Raw genomic sequence first — 25,053 nt, 5'->3', positions numbered from 1 at the left:
ACAGTAATTCCCTCTTAATTTTAATTACTTCCTATACTATTTAATGCAGAGGTATTACCACTAAGATTTTACATTAAGTGCATTTCTACGGATAGGACATAGAACCTATGTGAATCATTTCTATAAGAAGTTTCTAGAGAAGAAGAAAAAGTAATAGACAAAGACTGGGGAGATGGTCGGTAAAGGCCTGCTACACAAGCTTGTGGATGGACCGAGTAAGTTCACATCTCCAGCACCCATGTAGAAAGCCAGACAGAGAGGCCCGCCTTTGTAATCCCACAGGAAAGCAGAGAAAGAATGGTCCTTGGGGCTCACTGGCCAGGAAACCCAGCTACACCAGTGAGTTACAGGTAAAACTGAGAACCCGGCCTCCAAAATAAGGTGCAAAACAACTGAGGAAAGCACCTGAGGCTACCTCTTGTCTTTTTTCACACACCCACACCTACACACTAGCACATAAAAGGCAGACAACAGCAAACTAGGAATTAGGACTAAAAGTGCCAAATAAAACACTTGTAATGAAACTAAGAAAAATACAGAGCACTTGGAGACGATCAAGTCAGACTAGATGACCCTCCTACTTGGTCAGGAAAGAGGAGTGGTCTGGGCACAGTCAGCTCTAGGGCAGCATATTCCTGAATGCACAGAGACCGTGAGAGCAAGTTAGAGCACAGCATCCCCCGGGGAACCCTGGACTGATTCCTTATGACTCTTGGATGTGCAGCTGTCCGTCTCCTCTCTGCTTCCCTATCTGAAAATCAGGGATGATGGCCGTATTTAACTCAAAGGCTGTTACAGGGGTTGGGAGCATCCACATGGGGAAGACACAACAGCTCAAAGTGCTTTCTGTTTATCTACCTGAAAAGTTTTGGTAATTGCCTATCTCTGCCTAGTAGGTTAGTCAACACATTGATGTCCAAAGCTTTTCCCATATCAACAACTCTGCCACAAAATAAGAAAGCCTATGAATAATTAAACCTAAGAAGAGAATGCATTTTGAAAACGCCTGAGTTGCAGAATGTCTGCAGAAGTGCTAAATGGATTTACAGGCATCTCACTGGCAGCCAAAAAGATTCTAGCAAGCAAGGAAAAGTAGTGGGAGTTGAATCATGTACCAACCATTACCACAAAGTTGAGGTATGTGAAGCGATATTGTTAATTCTTTTTATTTACATTGCTGCACTGTTTCAACTTTGCATATTGCCATGTTGAAAGCTTTCTCTAGTATCCACTTGACTTCTTTCTGACATGACTTTTTTTTCCAATAATTCTTCCAAAACTCGTATACTTCTCATGCTAAAAAGAAGGTTTGGGAAGGAATGTTACATATACTCCAGTAGCCTTACTGGAGATCCATACATTATCATACCCCCACCATCTTCACCCTCTCCCCAAAAACCTAAACAGAATGTAGAATGAAGAAACAATCTGTGATATTGGTGCATGGAGTACAGTCAAGAATAAAAACTACCTTCTCTTCATTCTCCATTCTTAGGAAGTATTAAAAGAGGTTAAGAAATGAGGGAGACTAACTGGGGCTGTCTGATGTCCTCACAACACACCGTTCATCTTCCCTCCCTCTTCTTAGACAGAGGTCATCTATAGCAGACCAAGTCTTTGGAGCATCACGATTGGGTCAGAGGACCTCTCAAGCATGGGTGGCTCAGATGACCGAGTAAGCATCACTACTCACTCGGTAAGTCATTACTAAATTCTTGAACATCCCACTGGAGTCTCAGGCTAGCAGAGGTCAACTGACCCACAGTGGGCTGTCTCCGTCTATGGTGTTTCTGCAAAAGCAGCTTTCTCTCGACCACACAGCAGCACATGGCTTCATCCTCCTGTCTCCCAGGACTCTGCTTTGAGAAGCCAAGTGCCTCTGTTTTAACTTTGTTCATAAGTAACTAACATCTTTGGGCTTTTAAAATTGTTTCCTATCACTCGAAATAAGAGCATTCTCAGAAAGATTTTGTCTTTGAATTCATTATGTAAAATTTTAGGTGGGAATTGTAGCTGGAGAAACAGCTCAGCAGTTAAGAGCACTTGCTGCACCTGCGGCTAGTGAAAGAGAGGACTCCAGGTCCCCGAGAGTGGGAGAACTAGTCCTGCCCCTCACCAGCTGCAGCACACAGGACCGCGGACCCTGCAATCCACCAGGGCACCACACTAGCGCTAAACCTGTGGTCGGGTGCAGATGAGCAAGCCCCGAAGGTGTGAGAACAGGAGAGCTGACCCTGCCTCCACTCCATATGCCCCCTACAGCAATTGGGAAAGATGGCCCTGAATCCTGCCTGGGCAAAACAGTGAAGCTGGTCCTCGTGGTGTGAATGTGAATGAGCTGGACCCGAGGGCCTGAGAGCAGAGCGGGTTGCGTTGGGTGGGCTGCCCAAGGCAGTGCTGAAAAGTGGGGGGGGGGACTTGGCAATGGTGGAAAGCTGGCAGGCTGACCAGTCCAGCTGACACCCAGTCCCAGGACGGGGACTATGAGCTGGCCCACCCCAACATCCACCTCATCTATGAACTCTTAGAGCATTGAGAAGGGGACGAACCTAAAGATCCAAAACCGCAGGATCTCCATGACACAGGACAATAGTGGGAAGGGTGGGGCAATCAGAGCCCATTGTTGATGGTGTGACAGAGGCCTCGAACCACAGTGATGACTCAAGGCAATGAACACAAATATCGGTGAAAGGACTAAAGGGTGAAGTGTGTGCGGGATTCACCAGGCAACAGCACAGCTTCCCCAACATGGATTTGTGATCATATATTTAAATACACAAAATATTCTTTCTATTTTTAAAATGAACATAGACAAGCTGCCTATAGCATTGATAATAGGGATTCATTCTGGAAAAAATAACACAGACTTAAAGACATGGAGGGGACAATTCATGCAAGAAGGGACATTCACCTTGTCCATTATTGAAATTTCCACAGCAATATAACTATGCATTACTTTTTAAATGCAAATTTATTTTCACAAACTATAGCCCCCAAGGTTTAAGCAGCAAGCTATTGATTTTCAGATTTATCAGACACTAGACGTTTCTCTGATTCTCTTATTCTATGTCTGCCTAGTGACCCATAAATTCTTACTGGACCCAGCTCTCTCATGTGGAATTTAGGGTCAAGACTTTCTTTACTGACCCCTAATTGGAAGCACACTGATCCCAAACCTGTGTTCCTTTTTTTTCTATCATGGATGGTAACCCATTACTTTCATTAAAATTGATTTACTCTCTCTTTTTCCTAAAACTATAGGACTACTCAATAACAAAGACTAAGTCTACAACCTCTAACCTGAAGTCTGGTCCATGCACAAGTGAATGAATGGTCATACTATCTATTCATTGTATTAAAATGTCAGTAGAAGCAACCTTCATCTTTCCAGGCTCATGATGAGGTTTTTAATGTTTTTGCTGTTCTTTTTGTTAAATCTGCTTAACAAACCTTTCTCTCCCATCCCTCTTCCTTTCTTTCCCTCTTCCCTCCCTCCCTCTCTCTCTCTCCTGCTATATCATGAGTGCTCCCCATTTCTCACCCTTGTTTTAACACACCCCATTTGCATTCTCAGGTCTGCCTTGGTGGATGTGAATCTACTCTACAGAAGGATTCAAGAAAGAACAAGGAAGCGTCTAGAACAATAGTTAAGGTGTGTGAGTCACTGAACTCCACACTCTGCTACCAGCAGTTGTCCCTCCTAAAGCAGCTGTCCTCGATAAGAACGTGATGAGCTCATGAATGTTCCCCCAGTTATTAGACCCCCAGTCGTACCACTTTCTCCACCAGGACTGGAAACTTGAACCCTGTTAACACGAGCTACCAATTCTGCATGAGTGAGATAAGAGTTCTGTTCCATACACTAAATAAATTTATTTTGTAGAAACTGCCACATCCCTCCTGAGGAAGCACTTTATATACAGTTTGAGCTCAGTGTCACAGTTACAATGACCAGTTCTAGAAGCGGGAACTTCTGGTTTTAAATCCCTGTGACTGCACTTGCTCCCTGTGCCAGTATATTTGGTCACATTCCTAACTCTGTCTTCTCTTTTCAACATGAGGTGCTCTCTCCCAAGGACTGCTGTGGGTCTGTGCACACAAGGTGCTTAGCACGGGGGCGGACACCAGATCAAGTGATATCAGCTGTGGCCATTGGTCCTTATGGTTAGGTCCATGTTATTACCCGGTTTTCTGATTCATAGTAGAAAAAAAAAGCAGGAGCAGAAACACAAAAGGAGCTACTGGGATTTATAAAGCTCTTTGCCTTTGGTCCTTTTGTAATAGCTCAATGTACTTCAAGAATCCTGAAAGTGCCGTCAGAATTACAACACAGGAGAAAAATCGCTGCCCGCATTAAAGTCCAAGAGAAAACAAAGGTTTTGTTCACCATGAAAAGAAAAAAGAAAAGCAACAAAGCATTGTAATGTTAGGCATTTCAATACATGCCCAAGAGTTTCTTGTAGTACTTCCCTTGAAGAGACAGTTTTATTTGCTAGAGAAACATGTAAATTATTCCTGCAGAGGCAAGTGAGTTCCCAGAGGCCATGGTCTCAGTGGGTCCCTAGACTACAAAGTAACCATAAAACAAGACCAGAAACTACTCTCTCTGACACAAGAAAGTTAGTGCTGATGGGGGAAGGTAAGCTGAGTGGGTAAGGATGAAAAAAAAAAAGGAAGTATCACTTTAATATGGCGACCTCTACAAAGATCAGCTATCCAAGCAGGGTCAGATCCTGGAGTGCTCCGGGTAGAACTTCAGTATGGGGGCTTAGGCGCAGCAGATCTCAGCCTGGAAAACATCTCTGCATGGATGCCAAGAATCCAGAGGTATAAAGTATATATAGTGAGAAAAAGAAAGGGAGATGCAATGTGACTCCTTTCTAATTATCCGATTACTGGGAAATTAACATGGAAGAACCCACCAAGGCAAAACCACACCTACCGCACCTACCTGTACTATAAGGGGAAAGTTTGGATTAAGAGGGAAATACACTTAGGGGTCCTTTGTATCTTTCTGGTCTTGATAGGTATAATGCATTATTCACGATGTCATTTCATTTCTTTGATGGAAGAGCTCATAACTACAGCCTTCAGAGGAAGCAAACATCTTCCTTCCTGGTCCAGAAGAGAAGAGGTCAGGTATTGAAGGGTTCTAAAATTTACTCTAACAACAAGAGATTTGGGGCTTTGTCTAACCATTATGTCCACTGCCTCTTCCAGCAACCAATCTGCCAAGATCTCAAAGGTCACACTTGAGAAAATCAATTCTCCTGTTTAATATTTATAGAACTTTAGGACAGCTAACATTATAAAAGTCAAGTACATAAGTCATAGTGCAAACACTGCCAGATACTTCGTACATCAGCATCTACAGAAATCAGAGACTGTGGGTAGTTGATAGCTTTCTGAATAGATGTAATGCTTCCCTGCCCCCATTTCTATGTTGCAGATCAACTTCAACAGTGAAAATCCCTCAAAGTCATGGTAGAAGGTCTCTAGAAAAACATTCTGGGTATCGGAAGAGAAGACTGTAGTTATTATTATCAATATTATTTATTTCACGTTTTGCAATTAATTTCCTCTCATGTACTTGGTTAGTCAATTTCACTTGATTTTTCAATACTCTGATGTATTTGCATTTAATTTCCTTTTACTTCTTTATCTTTCATAGCTTTGGGGTATGTGTGAGTTTACATATTTATGTGTACACACATGTATAGAGGCACATATGCACATGTATGTGTAGGCATGTGGGGATCAGAGGTTGGCATCAGGAATCCTCCTTACTCTCTACCTTGATTTTGCTGGTCAGGAGGAGGGGATGTTAATCCATGCACCACCCTGACTAGCCGAAAATTCACTACGTAGATCAGACTGGTCTTGAACTCACAGAGATCCACCTGCATCTGCCTCCCACATGGTGGGATTAAAGGTGTGTGCCACTACACCCAGTTAATTTCATGTTTTGAGACTCATTCTCTTACTGAACATTGAGCTCACCAACTCAGCAAGCCCCAGGGATACTCTGGTCCCACCTCCCTAGGGCTGAGATTGCTGCTGCCAGCCACAGTGCCTGGCTTTTTCACCTAAATTCTGGGAATCCAAATTCAGGTCCTTGAGTGCTTGAGGCAAACACTTTACCAAATTAACCACCTATCAAACAGTTTTGTTTTGTTGTTTCCAACAGCTGTTTATAATATTAACTGATTTAAAGAAGCTGCTTAGGGTATATTATTCTCCCAAGAGTGCACCATTTATGGTCTCTAGTTCACAGATGCCTGCAATTTCTGCTTACTTCCACCCTCCCCATCTCTTCCAATTTGTTCTCTTGCTTTCATCTAACTTATTGAACTTAACCTCATATGAAACACATTTGTTAATGCTATTAACATGCACTAAATGTCATTCATAATGATACAAATTCTGCTATACTTGGTGTTCATTATTTTCTCCCATACCAAAGGCTATTTTATGAAATGTAATTTAATTTTTAAACATGTAGCCTTCTGAATATTTTTAAAGATGATTTCTAATCTTGATGCATTAAACTCATAAAATCTAATATGTATTATATTAATATGGTATGAACTGAGTCATGTTTCTATCTCACTATATATTTTATAAGGGTTCTGTACAAGCCTTATTGAAATACTAGCCCCATAAGCCCCCCCATTGCTCTGACCAAAATCTGGTCTATTTCCTTAGCAAAGATATTTAACACTTATACAAAAAAAGCTGTCTCTTAAAAAAGATTTAATTATTTATTTCATTCATTTATTATTATTACTATTATTGTTATTATTTGAGCATGTGAGAGCATGTTGTGTGTCTGTGTGGGTTTATGTGCTGTACCTGCAAAGGCCACAAGGCACCCTGGAGCTGAAGTTAGAGGCAGCTGTAAGGCATCCAATATGGTGCTAGGAACCATACCCAGGTCTTCTGCAAGAACAGTACAAGCCCCTAACCACTGAGCCATCCCTCCAGCCTCAAAAACTGTCTTATCACAGAAAGCTATACTTAAAACTACCATTACCCAACCCTACCTCTCCTGGGCCTGCCTCGGCATTCCATGAACTTTCAATTGTCACTGGGGAAAAGACCACATCACTTTGTTTTAAGATGTATTTAATTTTATGTGTATAGGTGTTTTGCCTACATGTATGGCTGTATACTATGTTGTGCAGTACCCATGGAGGCCATCAGATCCCCAGGAACTGGAATTACAGATGGTTGTGAACCGTATGAGTGCTGGAAATCTAATCTGGGTCCTCAGGAAAAGCAGTCAGTGCTCTTAATTGTTGAGCTGTCTCTCCAGCCTCAGGCCATACCCCTTGGTGTGCCTGTTCCTTCCACTGTAATCTCATCCCACCATGGTGCCTATGCTTGGCAGTCCAGCTTCAACACCTTTGACCTCCAGTACACAAGACCTCTGCCCATGAGGCCTCTGGGCCTGATGTTCCTGCTTTTTCTTTTCAGCTACCTCTCTTTGCACAGCTAGCTGCTCATAAACACCCCTCATGTTGTAATTCTGTTATGTTTCCATGGAAGATTTCTATGACCTCATGGCTAATCCAGTTCTTACAGCACATGGCGTAAGGCTCTTATTATTACCCTCTGTAGTCTTAACTGTCTACTTCTGTGATTCTTTTTTTTTTGTAATTTTATTAAATTATAAAAGTTTCCATTTCCGCCCCTCCTCCCACCACCCTCCCACTCCCCCCACTTCATCTCCTCCTCCCTCTCCATCCCTGAGAGCAGTCAGGGTTTCCTGCCCAGTGGGAAGTTCAAGTTCCTCCCGCCTCCCTCCAGGTCCAGGAAGGTGAGTGTCCAGACGGACTGGATCCGCAAAATCCAGTATATGCAGAGGAAACAAGTCCCAATGCCATTGTCAATGGCTTTTCAGAAAGACTCTGGCCAGCCACATTAAGAGAATCCGGCCACATTCAGAGAATCTGGTTGGATTGCGTCCTCGTTCAGTCCCAGTCCAACTGGCCTTGGTAAACTCTCATTAGATCCGTTCCCTTGTATCAGAGGATGATCACATCCCTCGCAGTCCTTATTTCCTTTTTCATTTTCTTCCTCCTTCTGCTCCTCATTTGGACCTTGGGGGGCTCAGTCCGGTGCTCCAATGTGGGTCTCCATCTGTATCGCCATCCATCGTGGGATAAAGGTTCTCTCTGATCTTGCCGTCTTTGCTCACGTTCTCTTTCCTTCTGCTTCTCGTTTGGACCTAGGGAGCTAAGTTCAGTGTTACGATGTGGGTCTCTGTCTCTATCTCCATCCATCGTCAGATGAAGGTTCTATGGTGATAAGCAAAATATTCATCAGTATGGTTATGGGCCTAGGCCGTTTCAGGCACCCTCTCTTCTGTCCAGAGAACAATCTGGGGATCTTCTTGGACCTGTGATCCCATTTATAATCAAGTCTCCTGTAAACCCTAAAATGACTCCCTTAGTTGAAATATATTCTTCCCTGATCTCATATCCATCCTTCCTCCCTCCCCCCATCCCAGTCCACCTAGCTTTCCCCATTCCTCCCCTACTCTCTTCTCTCTAACCCTCTCCCCTTCCAACAACCATCCCACCCCCCCATGCACCCAAGGTTACCTGGGACTCTTGTCTATTTCCAATCTCCAGGCAGATAGCTACATGATTTTCATCAGGTTCACCTTCTTATTTAGCTTCTCTAGGATCACGAATAATAGGCTCAAAGACCTTTAATTATGGTTAGAATCCACATATGAGTGAATACATACCATATTCCTCTTTTTGGGTCTGGCTTACCTCACTCAGTAAGGCCTTTTCTATTTCCATCCATTTGCATGCAAAATTCAAGATGTCATTGTTTTTTACCGCTGAGTAGAACTCTAATGTGTATATGTTCCACACCTTTTTTAACCATTCTTCTATTGAGGGGCACCTAGGTTGTTTCCAGGTTCTGGCTATTACAAATAGTGCTGCTATGAACATAGTTGAACAAATGCTTTTATAGTATGATAGGGCATCTCTTGGGTATATTCCCAAGAGTGGAATTGCTGGGTCCTGAGGGAGGTTGACTCCCAGTTTCCTGAGAAACCGCCACACTGATTTCCACAGTGGCTGCACAAGTTTGCATTCCCACCAACAATGGATGAGTGTTCCCCTCATTCCACATCCTCTCCAGCATAGGCTATCATTGGTGTTTTTGAGGTTGGCTATTCTGACAGGTGTAAGATGATATCTCAAAGTTGTTTTGATTTGCATTTCCCTGATCGCTAAGGAGGTTGAGCATGACCTTAAGTGCCTTTTGGCCATTCGGAGTTCATCTGTTGTGAATTCTCTGTTCAGTTCAGTACCCCATTTTTTAATTGGGTTAATTAGAGTTTTAGTGTCTAGTTTCTTGAGTTCTTTGTATATTTTGGAGATCAGACCTTTGTCTGATGAGGGATTTGTGAAGATCTTCTCCCAGTCGGAAGGTAGCCTTTTGGTCTTACTGACAGTGTCCTTTGCTTTACAGAAGCTTCTCAGTTTCAGGAGGTCCCATTTATTCATTGATTCTCTTATTGTCTGAGCTCCTGGGGTTCTGCTTAGGAACTGGTCTCCTGTGCCTATATCTTGTAGACTACTTCCCACTTTCTCTTCTATCAGGTTCAAAGTGGACGGATTAATGTTGGTGTCTTTAATCCATTTGAACCTGAGTTTTCTGCATGGTGATAGATATGGATCTATTTTCATTCTTCTACAGGTTGACATCCAGTTATGCCAGCACCATTTGTTAAAGATGCTTTCCTTCTTCCATTGTACACCTTTAGCTCCCTTGTCGAAAATTACGTGTTCATAAGTTTGTGGGTTAATATCTGGGTCTTCTATTCGATTCCATAGGTCGACTTCTCTGTTCTTATGCCAATACCAAGCTGTTTTCAATACTGTAGCTCTATAATAGAGTTTGAAGTCAGGGATGGTAATGCCTCCAGAAGTTCCTTTATTGTAAGATTGTTTTGGCTATCCTGGGTTTTTTGTTTTTCCATATAAACTTGATTATTGTTCTCTCAAGGTCTGTGAAGAAGTTTGATGGGATTTTGATGGGGATTGCATTGAATCTATAGATTGCTTTTGGTAGAATTGCCATTTTTACTCTGTTGATTCTCCCAATCCAAGAGCAGGGGAGGTCTTTCCATTTTCTGGTATCCTCCTCAATTTCTTTCTTCAAAGACTTAAAGTTTTTGTCAAATAGGTCTTTCACTTCCTTGGTTAGAGTAACCCCAAGATATTTTATGCTATTTGTGGCTATCATGAAAGGTGATGTTTCTCTGATTTCCCTCTCTGCTTCTTTATCCTTTGTGTATAGGAGGGCCACTGATTTTTTGGAGTTGATCTTGTATCCTGCCACGTTACTAAAGGTGTTTATCAGCTGTAGGAGTTCTTTGGTAGAGTTTTTGGGGTCACTTATGTAAACTATCATATCGTCAGCAAATAACGAAAGTTTAACTTCATCCTTTCCAATACGAATCCCCTTGATCTCCTTATGTTGTCTTATTGCTATTGCTAGAACTTCAAGCACTATATTGAAGAGGTATGGAGAGAGTGGACAGCCTTGTCGCGTTCCTGATTTTAGTGGAAAGGCTTTGAGTTTCTCTCCATTCAGTTTGATGTTAGCTGTCGGCTTGCTGTATATTGCTTTTATTATATTTAGGTATGATCCTTGTATCCCCAGTCTCTCCAACACCTTTATCATAAATGGGTGTTGAATTTGGTCAAATGCTTTTTCAGCATCTAGTGAGATGATCATATGGTTTTTTTCTTTCAGTTTATTTATATGATGGATTACATTGATAGATTTGCGTATGTTGAACCAGCCCTGCATCTCTGGAATGAAGCCGACTTGATCATAAGGGATAATTTTTCTAATGTGTTCTTGGATTCGGTTTGCCAGTATTTTATTGAGAATTTTCGCGTCGATGTTCATGAGTGAGATTGGCCTGTAATTCTCTTTCTTGGTTGTGTCTTTGTTTGGTTTTGGTATTAGGGTAACTGTAGCTTCATAAAAGGAGTTAGGCAATGACTCTTCTGTTTCTATATTGTGGAATACGTTAAGGAGTATAGGTATTAGCTCTTCCTGGAAGTTCTGGTAGAATTCTGCATTGAAACCATCTGGTCCTGGGCTTTTTTTGGTAGGGAGATTTTTGATAACAGCTTCTAATTCTTTGCGACTAATAGGTCTATTTAGATTGTTCACCTGTTCTTGGTTAAACTTTGGTATATGGTACTTATCTAAAAAAATGTCCATTTCTTTTACATTTTCCAACTTTGTGGCATATAAACTTTCATAGTAAGATCTAATGATTCTCTGAATTTCCTCTGTGTCTGTGGTTATGTCCCCCTTTTCATTTCTGATCTTATTAATTTGCATGTTCTCTCTCTGCCGTTTGATTAATTTGGATAGGGGTTTGTCAATCTTGTTGATTTTCTCCAAGAACCAGCTTTTTGATTCATTGATTCTTTGGATTGTTTTCTCTGTTTCTATTTTGTTGATTTCAGCCCTCAGTTTGATTATTTCCAGTCTTCTAGACCTCCTGGGTGAATCAGCTTCTTTTTTTTCTAGATCTTTCAAGTGTGCTGTTAAGTCTCCAATGTGTGCTTTCTCCGCTTTCTTTAACTGGGCACTTAGTGCTATGAACTTTCCTCTTAGCACTGCTTTCATAGTGTCCCATAGGTTTGAGTATGTTGTGTCTTTGTTTTCATTAAATTCAAGGAAGAGTTTGATTTCTTTATTTCTTCCTTGACCCAGGGGTGATTTAGTAGTTGACTGTTCAGCTTCCATGAGTTTGTTGGCTTCCTGGGGGAAGCATTGTTGTTGAATTCTAATTTTAGTCCATGGTGATCTGACAAGACACAGGTAGTTACTAATATTTTTTTGTATCTGTGGAAGTTTGCTTTGTTACCGAGTATGTGGTCAATTTTCGAGAAGGTTCCATGAGCTGCAGAGAAAAAGGTATATTCTTTCCTATTTGGGTGGAGTGTTCTATAGATGTCTGTTAAGTCCATTTGATTCAATACCTCCAATAAATCTCTCAATTCTCTGCTTGGTTTCTGTCTGATTGACCTGTCCATTGGTGAGAGAGGAGTGTTGAAGTCTCCTACTATTAGTGTGTGGTTTGATGACTGCCTTGAGTTCTAGAAGAGTTTCTTTTACATATGTGGGTGCCTTTATATTAGGAGAATAGATATTCAGGATTGAGACTTCCTCCTGATGAATTGTTCCAGTTATGAGTATGAAATGTCCATCTCCATTTCTTCTGATTGATTTTAGTTTGAAGTCGATTTTGTTAGATATTAGAGTGGCCACACCCGCTTGTTTCTTAGGTCCATTTGCTTGGAAAACCTTTTCCCAACCCTTTACTCTGAGTAGGTGTCTGTCTTTGTGGTTGAGGTGTGTTTCTTGTAGACAGCAGAATGTTGGATCCTGTTTTCATATCCAATCTCTAAGTCTGTGCCTCTTTATAGGTGAATTGAGTCCATTGATATTAAGTGATATTAATGACCAGTGGTTGTTGACTCCGGTCATTTTTTTTTTTAGGTAGTAGAGTGTATGTGTTTTTCTTCTTTGATTTGTGCTTGTGAATGGTCGCTAGATGTTCAAGTTATTGTAGGCTGTGTTGGGAATGTTGGATTCCTTCGGTAGTGATTTTCCTTCTAATATTCTCTGTAAGGCTGGATTAGTAGCTACGTATTGTTTAAATTTGTTTTTATCCTGGAATATTTTGTTTTCTCCGTTGATAGTGAACAATAGCTTGGCTGGGTATAGTAGTCTGGGTTTGCATCCATGGTCTCTTAGTTTCTGCAGTACCTCTATCCAGGATCTTCTGGCTTTCATGGTTTCCATAGAAAAATCTGGTGTAAGCCTGATAGGTTTACCTTTATAAGTTACTTGACCTTTTTCCTTTGCAGCTCTTAAAATTTTTTCTTTAATATGTATGTTTTGTGTTTTGATTATTATATGGCGAGGGGATGTTTTTTTCTGATCCAGTCTATTCGGTGTTCTGTATGCTTCTTGAACCTTCATAGGAATATCGTTCTTTATTTTGGGAAAGTTTTCTTCTATAATTTTGTTGAGTATATTTTCTGGACCTTTGAAATCCAATTCTTCTCCTTCTTCTACTCCTATTATTCTTAGATTTGGTTTTTTGATTGTGTCCCACAGTTCCTGAATGTTTTGTGATGAGAATTTGTTGGATTTGCTGTTTTCTTTGGTCAGAGTGTTTAATTTCTCTATGGTGTCCTCAAAGTCTGAGATTCTTTCTTCTATCTCTTGTATTCTATTGGTTAAGCTTGTTTCTGAAGTCTCTGTTCGTTTACCCAGATTTTCCATAGCCAGCCGGCCCTCGGTTTGTGATTTCTTCATTGACTCCATTTCAGTTTTCAAATCTTGAACTGTTTCTATTACCTGTTTGATTGTTTTTTCTTGGTTTCCCAGCATTTCATTTACGGATTTACTCATTTCTTCAAACTTTTTGGTATATTTCTCTTCCATTTCTTTACTCATTTCCTCAATTTTTTTGTTATATTTATCTTCCATTTCTTTACGGCAGATTTTCACCTCCTGTTTAAGTTCCTCTATTATTTTCATAAAGAAGTGCTTAGAGTCGATTTCTTCTATTTCTTCTGGAGTAGGGTGTTCAATTCTTCTAGTTTCGAGCTCCCTGGATTCTGGCGATGTCATGTTGCCTTTCAGGTTGTTGGAGGAATTCTTGCATTGGCGCCTGCCCATCTCCCCCACTCTGGATGAAACTCCTCAGCACTTTCTGGATAGAACTCCTCAGCACTCTCTGGGTAGGACTTCACAGCACTCTCTGGATAGAGCTCCTCAGCCCTCTCTGGGAAGAACTCCTTAGCAATGCAACAGGGCTAGCTGGTCTTCCCAGGACCCAGGAGACAAAGGGCCCGCAGCAGTGGGGGGAGGGGAGGGGTCCCTTGGAACACCGAAGACCCTGCCGCAGAAGCTGAGGGGGGAAGGGCTGTGCTCCCTTCCCGGACAGGCAGGCAGGCTGCCCAGGCTAGCACCCACTCAGCTCTCTGGGAAGAGCGCCTCAGCAGTGCAACAGGGCTAGCTGGTCTTCCCAGGACCCGGGAGGCAAAGGGCCTGCAGCAGTAGGGGGGAGGGGAGGGGTCCCTTGGAACACCGAAGACCCTGCTGCAGAAGCTGGGGGGGGCTGTGCTCTCTTCCTGGGCAGGCACCAGGTGAGCACCCACTCACCTCTCTGGGAAGAACTCCTCAGCCTCATCCAATTCTTTAAGGGAGTTATTCATATCCTGTTTAAGGGACTCTATTGCTTTCATAATGGCACTTTTTTCCACTTCTTCTGGGTTAAGGTGTTCAAGTCCTTCTATTGTAGGGTCCTTGGGATCTGGTGTTTTCATGTTGTTTTTCAGATTGTTGGATGAGGTCCTGCCTTGGCATCTGCCCATCTCTTACTTCAAATGTTCTCTATTGGAACTTCTGTTACCGGGTCAGGTTCCCTTCTTGGGCAGGGACTTCACTGACAGAATGCCCACCTTTCCTCAGGCAGGCTATTGAAGCACAGGCACTCCCTCTTTCCGGGATGTGCTTACAATGCAGGCCCAGCTCGCAAGGCAGCTGAGCTGGGGAAATTTTATGGCCCCAGGGGGAAGGGAGAAATATAGGAATTCGTACCTGGATGGGAGCTGGGAAGGCAGGCAGGAGGGGGTAGCCAGCACTGCAGGGCGACCTGGGCGTCTATGGGGTCGGGGAACGCCCAAGCTCCTCCTCACCGGGACCCTGCCCCGGCCCAAAGGAAACTCACCCCTCTGATGGCCCTCTGCTAGAAGTCAGGGCCCCTGCTGGTCAGGAATGTGGCTGAGCTGGCCCCTGGTCCACCTGTCCTCAGGGAGGCCTTTAAGACCCAGCAACTGCCTCCAGCCGGGATGCGCCTGCAGCCCAGGCCCAGCTCGCAAGGCAGCTGAGCTGGGGAAATTTTATGGCCCCAGGGGGAAGGGAGAAATATAGGAATTTGTACCTGGATGGGAGCTGGGAAGGCAGGCAGGAGGGGGTAGCCAGCACTGCAGGGCGACCTGGGCGTCTATCCTGAATGCCATTCTTAAGGATCTGTCCACCTTAACTTTTGAAAATACTGATTTTTATTTATATGTATGGGTATTTGTCTGCATGTGTGTATGTATGTAACACCTGCAACCCTGGTGCCTACAGAGGCCAGGAGCAGGTGTCAGATCCCCTGGAACAGGAGTTACAGACAGTTGTGAGCTGCTGTGTGGGTGTTAGGAAGTGAACCTCAGTCCTTTGCAGGGGCTCTAAGTACTCTTAACTGCTGAACCATCTTTCCAGTATCCACTGTATTTTGGGGACTGGCTGCCTGACCTGATGAAGTAAGCTAAGGTCACTCTCCAGAGAGTTCCAGATAGCCGATTGTCTCCATTTCTCTAGTGCAGGACTGCAAGCTTGCACTAGCACATCCGACTTTTCTGTGTAGGCGAGGGCTTTGAACTCAGTTCCTCAGAGTGTGGGAATAACACTTAATGACTGAGCTGTGTTCCCCATACCTGGGAAGAGAAATTCTTACCTGTCTTAAAAGCCTCTATAGTTATGGCAGGATGTAAAAAATCAGCAAGGACTTAATAAATGTCATGAATAATGAGAATAAATGATAATCACGACTTTGAATGTTCATATGGGATTAAGTCACTACCGATGATTCTGTATGAATTACTTTGGAAACTGGTGTCACTAGGGACAGAGTCTCAGTCCTTAAGCCTCATTCCTCAAAAATGAGAAGAATCTATTGTTTAGAGTCACTCTTGCAGTAGGCAGTGCCTTTGCTAGATATTTTAGAGTCGTATGTGGCATCGAGCAGCTTAAGTTAATATGTCGGTTCCTAGCCTAGAGAGAGATTTCTGGCTCATTGGGGGACAGTTTGCCTGATGGCTGAAGCATGAAATGACTTTTGGAGGATGAGCGATTTTGTCTCTCTATGCAAACTGAGATCACAGAATTGTGTAAGACCATAACTGTGAGGCCAGGGGAGCTTATTCTTGTTTCTTACTGACAAGCAAAGCAATGTTGCATTGGCAACAATTCTAATTGGTTTCTTGATGCCTCAGATCACAAGGGTTTCATGTATATTTATTCCGAATACAGTTTGATGTGCCTCAGGAGTTAAAAGAGAAGAAAGCCCCTTTCCCATAGAGAGTTTGAAGGGTTTCACATTTCCAGCTCATTAGTCAAAACTGAGAAAGCTATAATTTTTTTTTTCTCATGAGGTTTTAGAATAAGGTTGTCTTATCTGGTTTCTATTGCTGTGATAAAACACTGTGACCCAAAGCAACAGTTTATCACAAAGGGAAGGCAGGACATGAAGTCAGAGCAGGAACCTGGAGGCAGGAATTGATGCAGAGGCCATGGACGAATGCTGCTTACTGGATTGCTCTTTGTGGCTTGCTCAACTTCCTTTCTTATAGACTCAGGTACCATCTACATAGGGGTAGCATTGCCCACAGTAGGATGGGACCCTCCTACATCAGTCACTAATCAATAAAATGCCTGACAGACTTGCCTACAGACCAATCTGATGGAGGCCACCTCTCAATATGGGTTCATTCTTCCCAGATGACTCTAGCTTGTGTCAAGGTGACAGAGAAGCAAACAGGACAAAGGTTGGAAGTGAGGCAGCTGTGTGGGTAGAAAACACAAATACAGATACTGAAGTACAGATACTGACAAGACAGCCTTTCCAGTTAGGGGAAGAACCAAAAACCAAACCAGACAATAAAATAGCAAAGAAAAATGATGTGGGAAAAAATCATGAACTTTGTCAGAGGTCTTCACTGCAGTTCAGGAAAGTGGGTATGATATATTAGAAATGGCCCTGGGCTGGTTCCACCTCACAGATGGATGTGAACGAGTCAACCAACCTCCTAGGCCCTTGGTAGCATCACTGGAGATGTCTGAACTAATTTAGTGCTTTCAGAATATATTCTATAAAATACGGTGTCTACAATACTAAAAATTTCATGGGTGTAAGGTATGAGAGTTAAGGGCAGTGGAAAATGTTTTTTAGCTTAGGGGTTATTTTGAATTTTTTTTTTAACCTTTGTGAGATTAAGACTGTGAGAACAGTGATTATTTTAAACCTCAACTTCATAAAATGCTGGAAGCCTTCTGCCCATGTCAGAGCTGCCGTACTTTCTGTTAAATATCATCCTGTTTCCATAAATATTAAAAAGATCCAGAAATCCTGAGATGATGGGTGCCTGCAGACTTTCCTTTAGCCTGCTACTTTCTAGGATTATGAATTCTTTTGAAAGAAACAGCCACAAGTGACAGACTCACAGTGTAAGTATAAATTCTTTTCAGTGGTCTCTCAACATTAGTATGGGGCAGCTGAGGGAAGGGCAAGCCATTGGATCTCAGCTAGACTCCACTCACATGAGTGAGTAGAGAGCAGATAGGCTTTCTGAATTTAGTATGGCTACTTCTTAATTATCATCCGAATGACTGTGAGTTTCCCTTTCTTTTCTTGATTACCCATTGACTTCTAGTAGTTGCAGAGGCTGGAGAAATGGTTCAGCATCAAGAGAACTTAGGTTCTTGCAGAGGACTTTTCAGTTTCCAACACCCAGTGGAAGCTCACAACTGCCTGTCACTCCAGCTTCAGGGGACCTGGAGTCAACTGTTCGCTTCCCTTTGAAAAGAGGAAAGTCTTATTTATTTATTTATTTTGAGTTACAGATATTGATTGGGAGATTAGTGTTAACGTAGACCGTTCATATCAATAACCATACCCAGTGCACACAGCAGTGTGCAAACTGAATTCTACTCTTTCTGTTCTAATAACATGAAAAGTGAGATTTAGAGAGGTCACGTGCTAGTTATTGGCACGGCTGGGACTGGGTCCAAGCCCCTGAACTTTAGGGCCGCATTCATCTCCCTTCATCCTGCTTCTAGGCAGCTGCCTGGTTTCTTCTTATGTGATTCTGACACCAAACAGACCCCTTTAACCTAGTTTGGTTTCCAATAATTTTACATCAAGGGTTCACTCTCCCCCTCCCAGCTTTTGTCTGACCCTGTGATGGCCACAACAGGCTGGTACAAAGAGATCGAACCTCTTCTAGAGAGGTCAGAGAGGGTCAGAAAATGACATTTTTCCTCTGCTCAATCTTGATGCACCTGGGGACACCTTAATGACTCTTTTTCTCAGGTCCTTAATGTCTTAGAAACTGTGTGAATAAAGATGCCTTTGAGGCACCGAGGACATTTTTAGAAATGAAAGCACAGACAGGTGAGGCTGTCACATTAGAGCAGGTGGCTCACAGGATGCGGCCTGAAGAACGCCTCTTCAGAGAACAGAGCGGGTGGCTGTGTGATGCTCAGCATTGAAGCCCAAGAAGGAAAACCTGTTGAAGATTCCACAACTGGCAGAGCCTTTGTTTTGAATCTCTCCCTTGTTCCAGAGTATCAGACATAGCTTGCTCTAATTATGCTTTCTACGGCAGGCAGGGCTTTGCTGTTACCTCCCTGGTTGGCAGCTCGTGTAACATTCAGCAGTGCCCTGTCCTCTCAGGCCACATGGTCCCATTTCAGAAGTCGGTTCTGCTTCTCTCCAGGTAGATATTCTGAGAGTTTAAAGGTCTCTCATGATTGTGTGTGTGTGTGTGTGTGTGTGTGTGTTAGAGAGAGACAGACAGAGAGAGAGAGAGAGAGAGAGAGAGAGAGAGATCTGAGTTACCAAGGGAATATGCTTACAGTATAAAGTGATGGCCTTCATATCTCTCTCTGCCATGCAGAAAGGTATGCCTCTGCGTGGAACAGGGCAGCTCTAGAGATGACCCAACTGTAGCCAGGTTTTATTGACACTATGGGCAACTCTTCTCACTTTCAAACTCTGTATTAACCCAAGTAGACCAACCTTCCAAGGATATCTGCACCTCAAGTTTTAAGGCCATGCCATTCCTTTTAGGGCAATCTTTCTAGACAACTAGGCTATTCTGTCTTTTTAAAAGGGGGGATGTGATTGATCTTTGAGACATTTATTTGCTTTCTCATACCACCAATCACGGATTATGATGAATAAACTGTTGTGATTGTGAGTGGCTACTTTTTGTATTTCCTTAGTGGATGAAATGCAACTCTTTCTCAAAAGAAGTTTATATTTATTTTTAATTATCTGTATGTGTGTGTATCTGTGTATGACTATGTGCATGAGTGTCAGTGCTTATAGAGTCCAGCAGAGGGAGCCAGATTCTCCTGGAATTCCCTACACACAGTGCTAATGATGAACCATCTCTTCAGCCCCTGAAGTAACTCTTCAAAGTTAGGCTTATTTTTCATTCCATGATTATTAATAACTTAATAAACATTTACTGAAGATAATGTATTAAATATGGGAACCTACATACAAATTAGTGACTGAACTACGTATTAAAGAATAACAGAAGTTGAACAATCTAAATAGACCTGTTAGTCGCGAAGAATTAGAAGCTGTTATCAAAAACCTCCCCACCAAAAAAAGCCCAGGACCAGATGGTTTCAATGCAGAATTCTACCAGAACTTCCAGGAAGAGCTAATACCTGTACTCCTTAATGTATTTCACAATATAGAAACAGAAGAATCATTGCCAAACTCTTTTTATGAAGCTACAGTTACCCTGATACCAAAACCACACAAAGACACAACCAAGAAAGAGAATTACAGACCAATCTCACTCATGAACATTGACGCTAAAATACTCAATAAAATACTGGCAAACCGAATCCAAGAACACATTAGAAAAATTATCCATTATGATCAAGTGGGCTTCATCCCAGAGATGCAGGGCTGGTTCAACATACGCAAATCTATCAATGTAATCCATCATATAAATAAACTGAAAGAAAAAAACCATATGTTCATTTCATTGGATGCTGAAAAAGCATTTGACAAAATTCAACACCCCTTATGATAAAGGTGTTGGAGAGATTGGGTATACGAGGATCATACCTAAATATAATAAAAGCAATATATAGTAAGCCGACAGCTAACATCAAATTGAATGGAGAGAAACTCAAAGCCATTCCACTAAAATCAGGAACACGACAAGGCTGTCCACTCTCTCCATACCTCTTCAATATAGTGCTTGAAGTTCTAGCAATAGCAATAAGACAACATAAGGGGATCAAGGGGATTCGAATTGGAAAGGATGAAGTTAAACTTTCGTTATTTGCAGACGATATGATAGTGTACATAAGCGACCCCAAAAACTCTACCAAAGAACTCCTACAACTTATAAACACCTTTAGTAATGTGGCAGGATACAAGATCAACTCCAAAAAATCGGTTGCCCTCCTATACACAAAGGATAAAGAAGCAGAGAGGGAAATCAGAGAAACATCACTTTTCATGATAGCCACAAATAGCATAAAATATCTTGGGGTAACTCTAACCAAGGAAGTGAAAGACCTATTTGACAAGAACTTTAAGTCCTTGAAGAAAGAAATTGAGGAGGATACCAGAAAATGGAAAGACCTCCCCTGTTCTTGGATTGGGAGAATCAACATAGTAAAAATGGCAATTCGACCAAAAGCAATCTATAGATTCAATGCAATCCCCATCAAAATCCCATCAAACTTCTTCACAGACCTTGAGAGAACAATAATCAAGTTTATATGGAAAAACAAAAAAACCCAGGATAGCCAAAACAATCTTATACAATAAAGGAACTTCTGGAGGCATTACCATCCCTGACTTCAAACTCTATTACAGAGCAACAGTATTGAAAACAGCCTGGTATTGGCATAACAACAGAGAAGTCGACCTATGGAATCGAATAGAAGACCCGGGTATTAACCCACAAACGTATGAACACCTGATATTTGACAAGGGAGCTAAAGGCATACAATGGAAGAAGGAAAGCATCTTTAACAAATGGTGCTGGCATAACTGGATGTCAACCTGTAGAAGAATGAAAATAGATCCATATCTATCACCATGCACAAAACTCAGGTTCAAATGGATTAAAGACACCAACATTAATCCGTCCACTTTGAACCTGATAGAAGAGAAAGTGGGAAGTAGTCTACAAGATATAGGCACAGGAGACCAGTTCCTAAGCAGAACCCCAGGAGCTCAGACAATAAGAGAATCAATGAATAAATGGGACCTCCTGAAACTGAGAAGCTTCTGTAAAGCAAAGGACACTGTCAGTAAGACCAAAAGGCTACCTTCCGACTGGGAGAAGATCTTCACAAATCCCTCATCAGACAAAGGTCTGATCTCCAAAATATACAAAGAACTCAAGAAACTAGACACTAAAACTCTAATTAACCCAATTAAAAAATGGGGTACTGAACTGAACAGAGAATTCACAACAGATGAACTCCGAATGGCCAAAAGGCACTTAAGGTCATGCTCAACCTCCTTAGCGATCAGGGAAATGCAAATCAAAACAACTTTGAGATATCATCTTACACCTGTCAGAATAGCCAACCTCAAAAACACCAATGATAGCCTATGCTGGAGAGGATGTGGAATGAGGGGAACACTCATCCATTGTTGGTGGGAATGCAAACTTGTGCAGCCACTGTGGAAATCAGTGTGGCGGTTTCTCAGGAAACTGGGAGTCAACCTCCCTCAGGACCCAGCAATTCCACTCTTGGGAATATACCCAAGAGATGCCCTATCATACTATAAAAGCATTTGTTCAACTATGTTCATAGCAGCACTATTTGTAATAGCCAGAACCTGGAAACAACCTAGGTGCCCCTCAATAGAAGAATGGTTAAAAAAGGTGTGGAACATATACACATTAGAGTTCTACTCAGCGGTAAAAAACAATGACATCTTGAATTTTGCATGCAAATGGATGGAAATAGAAAAGGCCTTACTGAGTGAGGTAAGCCAGACCCAAAAAGAGGAATATGGTATGTATTCACTCATATGTGGATTCTAACCATAATTAAAGGTCTTTGAGCCTATTATTCGTGATCCTAGAGAAGCTAAATAAGAAGGTGAACCTGATGAAAATCATGTAGCTATCTGCCTGGAGATTGGAAATAGACAAGAGTCCCAGGTAACCTTGGGTGCATGGGGGGGTGGGATGGTTGTTGGAAGGGGAGAGGGTTAGAGAGAAGAGAGTAGGGGAGGAATGGGGAAAGCTAGGTGGACTGGGATGGGGGGAGGGAGGAAGGATGGATATGAGATCAGGGAAGAATATATTTCAACTAAGGGAGTCATTTTAGGGTTTACAGGAGACTTGATTATAAATGGGATCACAGGTCCAAGAAGATCCCCAGATTGTTCTCTGGACAGAAGAGAGGGTGCCTGAAACGGCCTAGGCCCATAACCATACTGATGAATATTTTGCTTATCACCATAGAACCTTCATCTGACGATGGATGGAGATAGAGACAGAGACCCACATCGTAACACTGAACTTAGCTCCCTAGGTCCAAACGAGAAGCAGAAGGAAAGAGAACGTGAGCAAAGACGGCAAGATCAGAGAGAACCTTTATCCCACGATGGATGGCGATACAGATGGAGACCCACATTGGAGCACCGGACTGAGCCCCCCAAGGTCCAAATGAGGAGCAGAAGGAGGAAGAAAATGAAAAAGGAAATAAGGACTGCGAGGGATGTGATCATCCTCTGATACAAGGGAACGGATCTAATGAGAGTTTACCAAGGCCAGTTGGACTGGGACTGAACGAGGACGCAATCCAACCAGATTCTCTGAATGTGGCCGGATTCTCTTAATGTGGCTGGCCAGAGTCTTTCTGAAAAGCCATTGACAATGGCATTGGGACTTGTTTCCTCTGCATATACTGGATTTTGCGGATCCAGTCCGTCTGGACACTCACCTTCCTGGACCTGGAGGGAGGCGGGAGGAACTTGAACTTCCCACTGGGCAGGAAACCCTGACTGCTCTCAGGGATGGAGAGGGAGGAGGAGATGAAGTGGGGGGAGTGGGAGGGTGGTGGGAGGAGGGGCGGAAATGGAAACTTTTATAATTTAATAAAATTACAAAAAAAAAAGAATCACAGAAGTAGACAGTTAAGACTACAGAGGGTAATAATAAGAGCCTTACGCCATGTGCTGTAAGAACTGGATTAGCCATGAGGTCATAGAAATCTTCCATGGAAACATAACAGAATTACAACATGAGGGGTGTTTATGAGCAGCTAGCTGTGCAAAGAGAGGTAGCTGAAAAGAAAAAGCAGGAACATCAGGCCCAGAGGCCTCATGGGCAGAGGTCTTGTGTACTGGAGGTCAAAGGTGTTGAAGCTGGACTGCCAAGCATAGGCACCATGGTGGGATGAGATTACAGTGGAAGGAACAGGCACACCAAGGGGTATGGCCTGAGGCTGGAGAGACAGCTCAACAATTAAGAGCACTGACTGCTTTTCCTGAGGACCCAGATTAGATTTCCAGCACTCATACGGTTCACAACCATCTGTAATTCCAGTTCCTGGGGATCTGATGGCCTTCATGGGTATTAACCCACAAACGTATGAACACCTGATATTTGACAAGGGAGCTAAAGGCATACAATGGAAGAAGGAAAGCATCTTTAACAAATGGTGCTGGCATAACTGGATGTCAACCTGTAAAAAAATGAAAGTAGATCCATATCTATCACCATGCACAAAAATCAAGTCCAAATGGATTAAAGACATCAACATTAATCCGTCCACTTTGAACCTGATAGAAGAGAAAGTGGGAAGTAGTCTACAAGATATAGGCACAGGAGGCCTCTTCCTAAGTAGGACCCCAGTAGCACAGGCAATAAGAGAAACAATGAAAAAATGGGATCTACTGACACTGAGAAGCATCTGTAAAGCAAAGGACACTGTCAGTAGGACAAAAAGGCTGCCTTCCGACTGGGAGAAGATCTTTACCAACCCCTCATCAGACAAAGGTCTGATCTCCAAAATATACAAAGAACTCAAGAAACTAGACACTAAAACTCTAATTAACCCAATTAAAAACTGGGGTACTGAACTTAACAGAGAATTCACAACAGATGAACTTCGAATGGCCAGAAGACACTTAAGGTCATGCTCAACCTCCTTAGCGATCAGGGAAATGCAAATCAAAACCACTTTGTGATACCATCTTACACATGTCAGAATAGCTAAAGTCAAAAACACCAAGGATAGCCTATGCTGGAGAGGATGTGGGGTGAGGGGAACACTCATCCATTGTTGGTGGGAATGCAAACTTGTGCAGCCACTGTGGAAATCAGTGTGGCGGTTTCTCAGGAAACTGGGAGTCAACCTCCCTCAGGACCCAGCAATTCCACTCTTGGGAATATACCCTAGAGATTCCCTAACATACTACAAAAGCATTTGTTCTACTATGTTCATAGCAGCACTATTTGTAATAGCCAGAACCTGGAAACAACCTAGGTGCCCCTCAATAGAAGAATGGTTAAAAAAGGTGTGGAACATATACACATTAGAGTTTTACTCAGCGGTAAAAAACAATGACATCTTGAATTTTGCATGCAAATGGATGGAAATAGAAAATGCTTTACTGAGTGAGGTAAGTCAGACCCAAAAAGAGGAATATGGTATGTATTCACTCATAAGTGGATTCTAACCATAATTAAAGGTCTTTGAGCCTATTATTCGTGATCCTAGAGAAGCTAAATAAGAAGATGAACCTGATGAAGATTATTTAGCTATCCACCAGGAGGTAGGAAATAGACAAGAGTCCCAGGTAACCTCGGGTGCATGGGGGGGGGGGGGTGGGAGGGTTGATGGAAGGGGAGAGGGTTTGAGAGAAGGGAGTAGGGGAGGAATGGGGAAAGCTCGGTGGCCTGGGATGGGGGGGGAAGGATGAATATGGGATCAGGGAAGAATATATTTCAACTAAGGGAGTCATTTTAGGGTTTACAGGAGACTTGATTATATATGGGATCCCAGGTCCAAGGAGAGATCCCCCAGATTGTTCTCTGGACAGAGGAGAGGGTGCCTGAACCGGTCGTGGCCCATAACCATACTGATGTATATTTTGCTTATCACCATAGATCCTTCATCTGGCGAAGGACGGCGATACAGACAGAGACC

General features: G+C 42.6%; 1 long non-coding RNA gene across 1 annotated transcript in view; it reads right to left on the bottom strand.

Moving 5' to 3' along the window:
* LOC125393367 (uncharacterized) overlaps nucleotides 1-25,053 on the bottom strand; it is a 228,200-nt gene that overhangs the window by 84,636 nt on the left and 118,511 nt on the right. The window lies entirely within an intron of this gene.

The sequence above is a fragment of the Myodes glareolus genome, chromosome 4 (assembly GCF_982192425.1).
Source record: "Myodes glareolus chromosome 4, mMyoGla1.1, whole genome shotgun sequence".
NCBI classification, from domain to species: domain Eukaryota; kingdom Metazoa; phylum Chordata; class Mammalia; order Rodentia; family Cricetidae; genus Myodes; species Myodes glareolus.
This window is presented reverse-complemented; position numbering and strand designations above follow the sequence as displayed.